We start from the raw sequence: 13008 nt of genomic DNA on the forward strand, positions 1-13008 counted from the left end.
ATATTTTATGTAAATTATATAATATATATTTCGTGTAGCTTTTGATATTTTACATAGGGTGTGTAATATATATTTACTGTACTTTTTGATATTTTATTTACAGTTTATAATATACATTTGGTGTAATTTTTGATATTTTATATACAGTATACTAAATATAATTAATGTAGTTTTTGATTGTTTATTTACAACACATATAACACATATTTGGTGTACTTTTTGATATTTTATGTACAGTATGTAATATATATTTACTGTACTTTTGGATAGATTATTTACAGTATATAAAATGTATTTGTTGTACTGTTAGTTAATATTTTAGGTACAAAATATGAAATATATGTACTGTACTTTTGGATATTTTAAGTACAGTATATAATATATATTTGGTGTACTTTTCATATTTTACGTAAATTATATAATATATATTTGGTGTAGCTTTTGATATTTTACATAGGGTGTGTAATATATATTTACTGTAATTTTTGATATTTTATTTACAGTATATACTATACATTTGGTGTAATTTTTGATATTTTATGTACAGTATATTAAATATAATTACTGTAGTTTTTGATAGTTTATTTACAGTATATATAACACATATTTGGTGTTCTTTTTGATATTTTATGTACAGTATGTAATATATATTTACTGTACTTTTGCATATTTTATTTACAGTATATAAAATGTATTTGTTGTACATTTAGTTAATATTATATGTACAATATATGAAATATATTTACTGCACTTTTTGATATTTTATTTACAGTGCATAATTTATATTTGGTGTCCTTTTGATATTTTATGTAAATTATATAATATATATTTCGTGTAGCTTTTGATATTTTACATAGGGTGTGTAATATACATTTACTGTAGTTTTTGATAATTTATTTACAGTATATAATGTACATTTGGTGTAATATTTGATATTTTATGTATAGTATATTAAATATAATTACTGTAGTTTTTGATAGTTTATTTACAGTATATATACCACATATTTGGTGTACTTTTTGATATTTTATGTACAGTATGTAATATATATTTACTGTACTTTTTGATATTTTATTTACAGTATACAAAATGTATTTGTTGTACTTTTAGTTAATATTATATGTACAATATATGAAATATATTTACTGTACTTTTTGATATTTTATGTACAGTATATAAGATATATTTGGTGTCCTTTTGATATTTTATGTAAATTATATAATATATATTTCGTGTAGCTTTTGATATTTTACATAGTGCGTGTAATATACATTTACTGTAGTTTTTGATATTTTATTTACAGTATATAATATACATTTGGTGTAATTTTTGATATTTTATGTACAGTATATTAAATATAATTACTGTAGTTTTTGATAGTTTATTTACAGTATATATACCACATATTTGGTGTACTTTTTGATATTTTATGTACAGCATGTAATATATATTTACTGTACTTTTGCATATATTATTTACAGTATATAAAATGTATTTGTTGTACTTTTAGTTAATATTCTATGTACAATATATGAAATATATTTACTGTACTTTTTGATATTTTATGTAGAGTATATAATATATATTTGGTGTACTTTTGATATTTTATGTAAATTATACAATATTTATTTGGTGTAGCTTTTGATATTTTACATAGGCTGTGTAATATATATTTACTATAGTTTTTGATATTTTATTTACCGTATATAATATACATTTGGTGTAATTTTTCATATTTTATGTACAGTATATTAAATATAATGACTGTAGTTTTTGATAGTTTATTTACAGTATATATAACACATATTTGGTGTACTTTTTGATATTTTATGTACAGTATGTAATATACATTTACTGTACTTTTTGATATTTTTAGAGTATACAAAATGTATTTGTTGTACTTTTAGTTAATATTATAGGCACAATATATGAAATATATTTACTGTACTTTTTGATATTTTATGTACAGTATATAAGATATATTTGGTGTCCTTTTGATATTTTATGTAAATTATATAATATATATTTCGTGTAGCTTTTGATATTTTACATACGGTGTGTAATATACATTTACTGTAGTTTTTGATATTTTATTTACAGTATATAATATACATTTGGTGTAATTTTTGATATTTTATGTACAGTATACTAAATATAATTAATGTAGTTTTTGATTGATTATTTACAATACATATAACACATATTTGGTGTACTTTTTGATATTTTATGTACAGTATGTAATATATATTTACTGTTCTTTTGGATATTTTATTTACAGTATATAAAATGTATTTGTTGTACTTTTAGTTAATATTATAGGCACAATATATGAAATATATTTGCTGTACTTTTTGATATTTTATGTACAGTATATAAGATATATTTGGTGTCCTTTTGATATTTTATGTAAATTATATAATATATATTTCGTGTAGCTTTTGATATTTTACATAGGGTGTGTAATATATATTTACTGTAATTTTGATATTTTATTTACAGTATATAATGTACATTTGGTGTAATTTTTGATATTTTATGTACAGTATATTAAATATAATTACTGTAGTTTTTGATAGTTTATTTACAGTATATATAACACATATTTGGTGTACTTTTTGATATTTTAAGTACAGTATGTAATATACATTTACTGTACTTTTTGATATTTTATTTAGAGTATACAATATGTATTTGTTGTACTTTTAGTTAATATTATAGGCACAATATATGAAATATATTTACTGTACTTTTTGATATTTTATGTACAGTATATAAGATATATTTGGTGTCCTTTTGATATTTTATGTAAATTATATAATATATATTTCGTGTAGCTTTTGATATTTTACATACGGTGTGTAATATACATTTACTGTAGTTTTTGATATTTTATTTACAGTATATAATATACATTTGGTGTAATTTTTGATATTTTATGTACAGTATATTAAATATAATTACTGTAGTTTTTGATAGTTTATTTACAGTATATAAAACACATATTTGGTGTACTTTTTGATATTTTATGTACAGTATGTAATATATATTTACTGTACATTTGGATATTTTATTTACACTATATAAAATATGTTTGTTGTACTTTTAGTTAATATTATATGTACAATATATGAAATATATTTACTGTACTTTTTGATATTTTATGTAGAGTGTATAAGATATATTTGGTGTCCTTTTGTTATTTTATGTAAATTATATAATATATATTTCGTGTAGCTTTTGATATTTTACATAGGGTGTGTAATATATATTTACTGTCATTTTTGATATTTTATTTACAGTATATAATATACATTTGGTGTAATTTTTGATATTTTATGTACAGTATAATAAATATAATTAATGTAGTTTTTGATTGATTATTTACAATACATATAACACATATTTGGTGTACTTTTTGATATTTTATGTACAGTATGTAATATATATTTACTGTTCTTTTGGATATTTTATTTACAGTATATAAAATGTATTTGTTGTACTTTTAGTTAATATTATAGGCAGAATATATGAAATATATTTGCTGTACTTTTTGATATTTTATGTACAGTATATAAGATATATTTGGTGTCCTTTTGATATTTTATGTAAATTATATAATATATATTTGGTGTAGCTTTTGATATTTTACATAGGGTGTGTAATATATATTTACTGTCCTTTTTGATATTTTATTTACAGTTTATAATATACATTTGGTGTAATTTTTGATATTTTATATACAGTATACTAAATATAATTAATGTAGTTTTTGATTGTTTATTTACAACACATATAACACATATTTGGTGTACTTTTTGATATTTTATGTACAGTATGTAATATATATTTACTGTACTTTTGGATAGATTATTTACAGTATATAAAATGTATTTGTTGTACTTTTAGTTAATATTATAGGTACAAAATATGAAATATATGTACTGTACTTTTGGATATTTTATGTACAGTATATAATATATATTTTGTGTACTTTTCATATTTTACGTAAATTATATAATATATATTTGGTGTAGCTTTTGATATTTTACATAGGGTGTGTAATATATATTTACTGTAATTTTTGATATTTTATTTACAGTATATACTATACATTTGGTGTAATTTTTGATATTTTATGTACAGTATATTAAATATAATTACTGTAGTTTTTGATAGTTTATTTACAGTATATATAACACATATTTGGTGTTCTTTTTGATATTTTATGTACAGTATGTAATATATATTTACTGTACTTTTGCATATATTATTTACAGTATATAAAATGTATTTGTTGTACTTTTAGTTTATATTATATATACAATATATGAAATATATTTACTGTAGTTTTTGATATTTTATGTACAGTATAATATATGTTTGGTGTACTTTTGATATTTTATGTAAATTATATAATATATATTTGGTGTAGCTTTTGATATTTTACATAGGGTGTGTAATATATATTAACTGTAATTTTGATATTTTATTTACCGTATATAATATACATTTGGTGAAATTTTTCATATTTTATGTACAGTATATTAAATATAATTACTGTAGTTTTTGATAGTTAATTTACAGTATATATGCCACATATTTTGTGTACTTTTTGATATTTTATGCACAGTATGTAATATATATTTACTGTACATTTTGATATTTTATTTACAGTATATAAAATGTATTTGTTGTACTTTTAGTTAATATTATAGGTACAATATATGAAATATATTTACTCTATTTTTGATATTTTATGTACAGTATATAAGATATATTTGGTGTCCTTTTGATATTTTATGTAAATTTTATAATATATATTTGGTGTAGCTTTTGATATTTTACATAGGGTGTGTAATATATATTTACTGTCATTTTTGATATTTTATTTACAGTATAAAATATACATTTGGTGTAAATTTTGACATTTTATGTACAGTATACTAAATATAATTAATGTAGTTTTTGATTGTTTATTTACAGTACATATAACACATATTTGGTGTACTTTTTGATATTTTATGTGCAGTATGTAATATATATTTACTGTATATTTGCATATTTTATTTACAGTATATAAAATGTATTTGCTGTACTTTTAGTTAATATTATATGTACAATACATGAAATATATTTACTGTACTTTTTGATATATTATTTACAGTACATAATATATATTTGGTGTCCTTTTGATATTTTATGTAAATTATATAATATATATTTGGTGTAGCTTTTGATATTTTACATAGGGTGTGTAATATATATTTACTGTACTTTTTGATATATTATTTACAGTATATAATTTACATTTGGTGTAATTTTTGATATTTTATGTACAGTATATTAAATATAATTACTGTAGTTTTTGATAGTTTATTTACAGTATATATAACACATATTTGGTGTACTTTTTGATATTTTATGTACAGTATGTAATATACATTTACTGTACTTTTTGATATTTTTAGAGTATACAAAATGTATTTGTTGTAGTTTTAGTTAATATTATAGGCACAATATATGAAATATATTTACTGTACTTTTTGATATTTTATGTACAGTATATAAGATATATTTGGTGTCCTTTTGATATTTTATGTAAATTATATAATATATATTTCGTGTAGCTTTTGATATTTTACATACGGTGTGTAATATATATTTACTGTAGTTTTTGATATTTTATTTACAGTATATAATATACATTTGGTGTAATTTTTGATATTTTATGTACAGTATACTAAATATAATTAATGTAGTTTTTGATTGATTATTTACAATACATATAACACATATTTGGTGTACTTTTTGATATTTTATGTACAGTATGTCATATATATTTACTGTTCTTTTGGATATTTTATTTACAGTATATAAAATGTATTTGTTGTACTTTTAGTTAATATTATAGGCACAATATATGAAATATATTTGCTGTACTTTTTGATATTTTATGTACAGTATATAAGATATATTTGGTGTCCTTTTGATATTTTATGTAAATTATATAATATATATTTCGTGTAGCTTTTGATATTTTACATAGGGTGTGTAATATATATTTACTGTACTTTTTGATATTTTATTTACAGTTTATAATATACATTTGGTGTAATTTTTGATATTTTATATACAGTATACTAAATATAATTAATGTAGTTTTTGATTGTTTATTTACAACACATATAACACATATTTGGTGTACTTTTTGATATTTTATGTACAGTATGTAATATATATTTACTGTACTTTTGGATAGATTATTTACAGTATATAAAATGTATTTGTTGTACTGTTAGTTAATATTTTAGGTACAAAATATGAAATATATGTACTGTACTTTTGGATATTTTAAGTACAGTATATAATATATATTTGGTGTACTTTTCATATTTTACGTAAATTATATAATATATATTTGGTGTAGCTTTTGATATTTTACATAGGGTGTGTAATATATATTTACTGTAATTTTTGATATTTTATTTACAGTATATACTATACATTTGGTGTAATTTTTGATATTTTATGTACAGTATATTAAATATAATTACTGTAGTTTTTGATAGTTTATTTACAGTATATATAACACATATTTGGTGTTCTTTTTGATATTTTATGTACAGTATGTAATATATATTTACTGTACTTTTGCATATTTTATTTACAGTATATAAAATGTATTTGTTGTACATTTAGTTAATATTATATGTACAATATATGAAATATATTTACTGCACTTTTTGATATTTTATTTACAGTGCATAATTTATATTTGGTGTCCTTTTGATATTTTATGTAAATTATATAATATATATTTCGTGTAGCTTTTGATATTTTACATAGGGTGTGTAATATACATTTACTGTAGTTTTTGATAATTTATTTACAGTATATAATGTACATTTGGTGTAATATTTGATATTTTATGTATAGTATATTAAATATAATTACTGTAGTTTTTGATAGTTTATTTACAGTATATATACCACATATTTGGTGTACTTTTTGATATTTTATGTACAGTATGTAATATATATTTACTGTACTTTTTGATATTTTATTTACAGTATACAAAATGTATTTGTTGTACTTTTAGTTAATATTATATGTACAATATATGAAATATATTTACTGTACTTTTTGATATTTTATGTACAGTATATAAGATATATTTGGTGTCCTTTTGATATTTTATGTAAATTATATAATATATATTTCGTGTAGCTTTTGATATTTTACATAGTGCGTGTAATATACATTTACTGTAGTTTTTGATATTTTATTTACAGTATATAATATACATTTGGTGTAATTTTTGATATTTTATGTACAGTATATTAAATATAATTACTGTAGTTTTTGATAGTTTATTTACAGTATATATACCACATATTTGGTGTACTTTTTGATATTTTATGTACAGCATGTAATATATATTTACTGTACTTTTGCATATATTATTTACAGTATATAAAATGTATTTGTTGTACTTTTAGTTAATATTCTATGTACAATATATGAAATATATTTACTGTACTTTTTGATATTTTATGTAGAGTATATAATATATATTTGGTGTACTTTTGATATTTTATGTAAATTATACAATATTTATTTGGTGTAGCTTTTGATATTTTACATAGGCTGTGTAATATATATTTACTATAGTTTTTGATATTTTATTTACCGTATATAATATACATTTGGTGTAATTTTTCATATTTTATGTACAGTATATTAAATATAATGACTGTAGTTTTTGATAGTTTATTTACAGTATATACAACACATATTTGGTGTACTTTTTGATATTTTATGTACAGTATGTAATATATATTTACTGTACTTTTGTATAGTTTATTTGCAGTATATAAAATGTATTTGTTGTACTTTTAGTTAATATTATAGGTACAATATATGAAATATATGTACTGTACTTTTGGATATTTTATGTACAGTATATAAGATATATTTGGTGTACTTATGATATGTTATGTAAATTATATAATATATATTTGGTGTAGCTTTTGATATTTTACATAGGGTGTGTAATATATATTTACTGTACATTTTGATGTTTTATTTAGAGTATATAATATACACTTGGTGTAATTTTTGATATTTTATGTACAGTATATTAAATATAATTACTGTAGTTTTTGATAGTTTATTTACAGTATATATACCACATATTTGGTGTACTTTTTGATATTTTATGTACAATATGTAATATATATTTACTGTACATTTGGATATTTTATTTACAGTATATAAAATATATTTGTTGTACTTTTAGTTAATATTATATGTACAATATATGAAATATATTTACTGTACTTTTTGATATTTTATGTACAGTATATAAGATATATTTGGTGTCCTTTTGATATTTTATGTAAATTATATAATATATATTTGGTGTAGCTTTTGATATTTTACATAGGGTGTGTAATATATATTTACTGTCCTTTTTGATATTTTATTTACAGTATATAATATACATTTGGTGTAATTTTTGATATTTTATGTACAGTATACTAAATATAATTAATGTAGTTTTTGATTATTTACAATACATATAACACATATTTTGTGTACTTTTTGATATTTTATATACAGTATGTAATATATATTTACTGTTCTTTTGGATATTTTATTTACAGTATATAAAATGTATTTGTTGTACTTTTAGTTAATATTATAGGCACAATATATGAAATATATTTGCTGTACTTTTTGATATTTTATGTACAGTATATAAGATATATTTGGTGTCCTTTTGATATTTTATGTAAATTATATAATATATATTTCGTGTAGCTTTTGATATTTTACATGGGGTGTGTAATATATATTTACTGTCCTTTTTGATATTTTATTTACAGTATATAATATACATTTGGTGTAATTTTTGATATTTTATGTACAGTATACTAAAAATAATTAATGTAGTTTTTGATTATTTACAACACATATAGCACATATTTGGTGTACTTTTTGATATTTTATGTACAGTATGTAATATATATTTACTGTACTTTTCGATAGATTATTTACAGTATATAAAATGTATTTGTTGTACTTTTGGTTAATATTATATGTACAATATATGAAATATATTTACTGTACTTTTTGATATTTTATGTACAGTATATAATATATATTTGGTTTACTTTTGATATTTTATGTAAATTATATAATATATATTTGGTGTAGCTTTTGATATTTTACATAGGGTGTGTAGTATATATTTACTGTACTTTTTGATATTTTATTTAGAGTATATAATATACATTTGGTGTAATTTTTGATATTTTATGTACAGTATATTAAATATAATTACTGTAGTTTTTGATAGTTTATTTATAGTTTATACAAGACATGTTTGGTGTTCTTTTTGATAATTATGTACAGTATGTAATATATATTTACTGTACTTTTCGATAGATTATTTACAGTATATAAAATGTATTTGTTGTACTTTTAGTTAATATTATAGGTACAATATATGAAATATATGTACTGTACTTTTGGATATTGTATGTACGGTATATAATATATATTTGGTGTACTTTTCATATTTTACGTAAATTATATAATATATATTTGGTGTAGCTTTTGATATTTTACATAGGGTGTGTAATATATATTTACTGTAATTTTTGATATTTTATTTACAGTATATACTATACATTTGGTGTAATTTTTGATATTTTATGTACAGTATATTAAATATAATTACTGTAGTTTTTGATAGTTTATTTACAGTATATATACCACATATTTGGTGTACTTTTTGATATTTTATGTACAATATGTAATATATATTTACTGTACATTTGGATATTTTATTTACAGTATATAAAATATATTTGTTGTACTTTTAGTTAATATTATATGTACAATATATGAAATATATTTACTGTACTTTTTGATATTTTATGTACAGTATATAAGATATATTTGGTGTCCTTTTGATATTTTATGTAAATTATATAATATATATTTGGTGTAGCTTTTGATATTTTACATAGGGTGTGTAATATATATTTACTGTCCTTTTTGATATTTTATTTACAGTATATAATATACATTTGGTGTAATTTTTGATATTTTATGTACAGTATACTAAATATAATTAATGTAGTTTTTGATTGATTATTTACAATATATATAACACATATTTTGTGTACTTTTTGATATTTTATATACAGTATGTAATATATATTTACTGTTCTTTTGGATATTTTATTTACAGTATATAAAATGTATTTGTTGTACTTTTAGTTAATATTATAGGCACAATATATGAAATATATTTGCTGTACTTTTTGATATTTTATGTACAGTATATAAGATATATTTGGTGTCCTTTTGATATTTTATGTAAATTATATAATATATATTTCGTGTAGCTTTTGATATTTTACATGGGGTGTGTAATATATATTTACTGTCCTTTTTGATATTTTATTTACAGTATATAATATACATTTGGTGTAATTTTTGATATTTTATGTACAGTATACTAAAAATAATTAATGTAGTTTTTGATTATTTACAACACATATAGCACATATTTGGTGTACTTTTTGATATTTTATGTACAGTATGTAATATATATTTACTGTACTTTTCGATAGATTATTTACAGTATATAAAATGTATTTGTTGTACTTTTGGTTAATATTATATGTACAATATATGAAATATATTTACTGTACTTTTTGATATTTTATGTACAGTATATAATATATATTTGGTTTACTTTTGATATTTTATGTAAATTATATAATATATATTTGGTGTAGCTTTTGATATTTTACATAGGGTGTGTAGTATATATTTACTGTACTTTTTGATATTTTATTTAGAGTATATAATATACATTTGGTGTAATTTTTGATATTTTATGTACAGTATATTAAATATAATTACTGTAGTTTTTGATAGTTTATTTATAGTTTATACAAGACATGTTTGGTGTTCTTTTTGATAATTATGTACAGTATGTAATATATATTTACTGTACTTTTCGATAGATTATTTACAGTATATAAAATGTATTTGTTGTACTTTTAGTTAATATTATAGGTACAATATATGAAATATATGTACTGTACTTTTGGATATTGTATGTACAGTATATAATATATGTTTGGTGTACTTTTCATATTTTACGTAAATTATATAATATATATTTGGTGTAGCTTTTGATATTTTACATAGGGTGTGTAATATATATTTACTGTAATTTTTGATATTTTATTTACAGTATATACTATACATTTGGTGTAATTTTTGATATTTTATGTACAGTATATTAAATATAATTACTGTAGTTTTTGATAGTTTATTTACAGTATATATAACACATATTTGGTGTTCTTTTTGATATTTTATGTACAGTATGTAATATATATTTACTGTACTTTTGCATATTTTATTTACAGTATATAAAATGTATTTGTTGTACATTTAGTTAATATTATATGTACAATATATGAAATATATTTACTGTACTTTTTGATATTTTATTTACAGTGCATAATTTATATTTGGTGTCCTTTTGATATTTTATGTAAATTATATAATATATATTTCGTGTAGCTTTTGATATTTTACATAGGGTGTGTAATATACATTTACTGTAGTTTTTGATAATTTATTTACAGTATATAATGTACATTTGGTGTAATATTTGATATTTTATGTATAGTATATTAAATATAATTACTGTAGTTTTTGATAGTTTATTTACAGTATATATGCCACATATTTGGTGTACTTTTTTATATTTTATGTACAGTATGTAATATATATTTCCTGTACTTTTTGATATTTTATTTACTGTATATAAAATGTATTTGTTGTACTTTTAGTTAATATTATAGGTACAATATATGAAATATATTTAGTGTTTTTTTGATATTTTATGTACAGTATATAAGATGTATTTGGTGTCCTTTTGATATTTTATGTAAATTATATAATATATATTTCGTGTAGCTTTTGATATTTTACATAGGGTGTGTAATATATATTTACTGTAATTTTGATATTTTATTTACAGTATATAATGTACATTTGGTGTAATTTTTGATATTTTATGTACAGTATATTAAATATAATTACTGTAGTTTTTGATAGTTTATTTACAGTATATATAACACATATTTGGTGTACTTTTTGATATTTTAAGTACAGTATGTAATATACATTTACTGTACTTTTTGATATTTTATTTAGAGTATACAAAATGTATTTCTTGTACTTTTAGTTAATATTATAGGCACAATATATGAAATATATTTACTGTACTTTTTGATATTTTATGTACAGTATATAAGATATATTTGGTGTCCTTTTGATATTTTATGTAAATTATATAATATATATTTCGTGTAGCTTTTGATATTTTACATACGGTGTGTAATATACATTTACTGTAGTTTTTGATATTTTATTTACAGTATATAATATACATTTGGTGTAATTTTTGATATTTTATGTACAGTATATTAAATATAATTACTGTAGTTTTTGATAGTTTATTTACAGTATATAAAACACATATTTGGTGTACTTTTTGATATTTTATGTACAGTATGTAATATATACTTACTGTACATTTGGATATTTTATTTACAGTATATAAAATATGTTTGTTGTACTTTTAGTTAATATTATATGTACAATATATGAAATATATTTACTGTACCTTTTGATATTTTATGTAGAGTGTATAAGATATATTTGGTGTCCTTTTGTTATTTTATGTAAATTATATAATATATATTTCGTGTACCTTTTGATATTTTACATAGGGTGTGTAATATATATTTACTGTTCTTTTTGATATTTTATTTACAGTTTATAATATACATTTGGTGTAATTTTTGATATTTTATATACAGTATACTAAATATAATTAATGTAGTTTTTGATTGTTTATTTACAACACATATAACACATATTTGGTGTACTTTTTGATATTTTATGTAC

Source organism: Pan troglodytes, chromosome 15 (genome assembly GCF_028858775.2).
Source record: "Pan troglodytes isolate AG18354 chromosome 15, NHGRI_mPanTro3-v2.0_pri, whole genome shotgun sequence".
NCBI classification, from domain to species: Eukaryota; Metazoa; Chordata; class Mammalia; order Primates; family Hominidae; genus Pan; species Pan troglodytes.